Source organism: Anguilla rostrata, chromosome 17 (genome assembly GCF_018555375.3).
Source record: "Anguilla rostrata isolate EN2019 chromosome 17, ASM1855537v3, whole genome shotgun sequence".
NCBI classification, from domain to species: domain Eukaryota; kingdom Metazoa; phylum Chordata; class Actinopteri; order Anguilliformes; family Anguillidae; genus Anguilla; species Anguilla rostrata.
Window position 1 is genome coordinate 15,462,269 of NC_057949.1, and position 2,710 is coordinate 15,464,978.

The window sequence follows — 2,710 nt, forward strand, 5'->3', positions numbered from 1 at the left end:
ATGCGCCCCCTATTGGTTCATTCAGCTGTTCGATTCCGAAATAAGTTTATTTCACTCCGGAGGAATTCAAAGCTTGCGTAAACTTTGCCAGGGAGGAAAGTTGCACTGACGTATGGAAAATGTTACCATGTGGATTATTGTTGAAGCTGCTTGAAGCACCTTTAAGAATTACAGCAAGAGTGCTCGTTTTGACATGAACCTCTTTAGAAAACGCAAATTTATTTGAGCTTTACTTTAAACTATCATAATACGGCTATGTTCAGAGTTTTTAAATTTTCCTCTTCTTTTTGCTTCAGATTATTATTACTACTATTTTTTATTGATTATTTTATGTAGCATATATGTTTATTCACTCGAGGCACATATTCATACAAGTGTAATTCGCCGTATTTTTGTTATTCTCAAAAATGTTTCCTGTAGTTTAGACGAACATCCATAGATTAAGTATTTTCCATTCGTCAGTTCAACTGTCAACACTTGCGATGTTTGCGTATACTTTGGATAAACAAACGTAAGGGGTGGAATCGAACGGCGGAATAAATCAGTACACCGCGCGGTAGTCCTGGAACAGCACACAGAAATTCACCGTCACCTGAGAGTAGGCACATGCGTCACCGCTATCAACGTAAACATAATCTTCCTCCAGTAAATCAGTGCGTAAAGCGATGGGTGTCATCTTAACTTTTGAACATGTAAAAACAAACACTGCGGCTACAGTAGCCGTTTCCAGGATTGTACACAAACTTTTATGTCCCCGCCTGCGTAAATGTAACAGCTGTCACAATTATGCCGCCTCTGAATTTTTTTATACAATGTGCTTTTTTTAGTGTTATACGTTTACCGAATGAGAAAACGAGAGGGTTGGTACCCAGGGGGTTCATGGAGAGGGCTTCAGATTTGAAGATTAGGGACGCTAGATGGTGTTGAAAACCATCTTCACGTAGTGTCCTTTTCGGGATACTTATTTAGGCATTTTAAATGGTGCTTAATGTGTTAAAGAAATGGATTGCACTCATCAGCGTGCCTGTCTTAAGTTAGTTTAGGGTTTCATTTTAAATAAGTTTCGTTAATTTGGTTGCTGCGTTGACTTAGCATCATCTTCTGGATGCTCAGTAATGGAAAAGATACAGCCACCTGGCCACCTTCATTTATAATATAAGCACGCCCCAGACTGGTCTGTATAGTGGGCTGTTAGCTTTGAAAAAGCTTTCCTGGGTGTTAAGAAAAACAAAGACGCTTTCCTCGTCGGTTTGGATGTTAGCACAACTCACTTCACTGTAAGTTACAGAGCTGCTTGCGCGTCAATGTTTGCACACAGTCTTTTTTCATAAAGCCCCGTGTGTCGCGATTGCGTGGGGGGTTGGGACCCAAACGCAGAGGGGAGAAAAAATACAACTCCAATTGAAAGAACAAAAAGACTTGATAGGGGGAACAAAAGGGAACACAAAGCCTCGCAGGGCGACCTTCAAACAACCAAGGGAAACTACAAACGCAGGAACAAGAAAATGCAAAAATCCCAAAACACCAGAAAACCAGGGCATAGGCAGGAACACATGGCTTACGAACAAACAATCAGGCAGAACCACAAGGATCCAGCACCGGAGTCAAGGGAGAGGGAAACTTAAATAGAACACACGCTGACGAGATACAGGAGGGCACCATGGACAATCAGGCCGCAGAGAGGGAAGGGAAAACGAGACACCCAGCAAACAATAATTGGATAATTGAAAACGATCATACAATTAACACAGGGGGAGCAGGACACAAAACAGAAGTGCCGCCATCTGGCGGCCCAACAGGGAAAACGCAGACAGGAACACAGGACCATGACACCGTGCTTCATAATCTGGGGATGTGGCTGGTCTCACCTTTCGCATTGGAAATGTGTTTCCTTGATTAACATTAGTATGTGCAGAAAAAACCTCTATACACTCATTGTAGGGCGTTTTCATTCACTGTTGCAATTATACCGGCTAGGTCATACGAATGAAACATCGGTCTGATGTTCTTTGGTTTAAATTGTATCCGACTCGAATTAAGATATGTGCGCAATTGAAATTGGTAATGACTACTGAGAAGCCAGAGCTGTTCGAAGTAAAAACTTTATAGTGCCAGGTTAAATATTTTCTGAGTACTAGGGGTGGTGCTAAATGCAAATACCATATTTGGGAACAGTTTTATCCAAATGTTTTCTCCTCCCGATTTTGGCCAATATTATTTGGATTCAGATCTTTTCTTTTCTTCCCACCTCTTTGATGCCATTTGCTCAGAAGTCAGCACCAAGTTTCTCAATTAGACACACACACCTGCAGACAGCGAGTGACCGTTTCCCTTAACACGAGATAGGCCAGAGCGACGCCATGGGGCGTTGGGGTCTTTAAATTTTAAATTACTCTAATGTCGTAAATGATATATCCTCCTCCTTCCATGACCCCTAAATATTTGGACTTGAAATTACTGTGTTTTTAAAATTCGAAGAAAAAAAGACTCGGTACAGAAATACAGGCAGTCTGTGCCATTTTCTTCACAGAACCCCCGACAGACAATAGACAACAGGTGCTTTTACCCAGGTGCGAACGAGTCCCTGTCTAATCCAGCACGCTATTCAACAATTGAATGACCAGTGCTTTGATACGAATTTCCCAATGAAGCGCTATCGATACTAACTTCGCACATATAATAACACAAGCCTTTCGAATGGGGATGAATA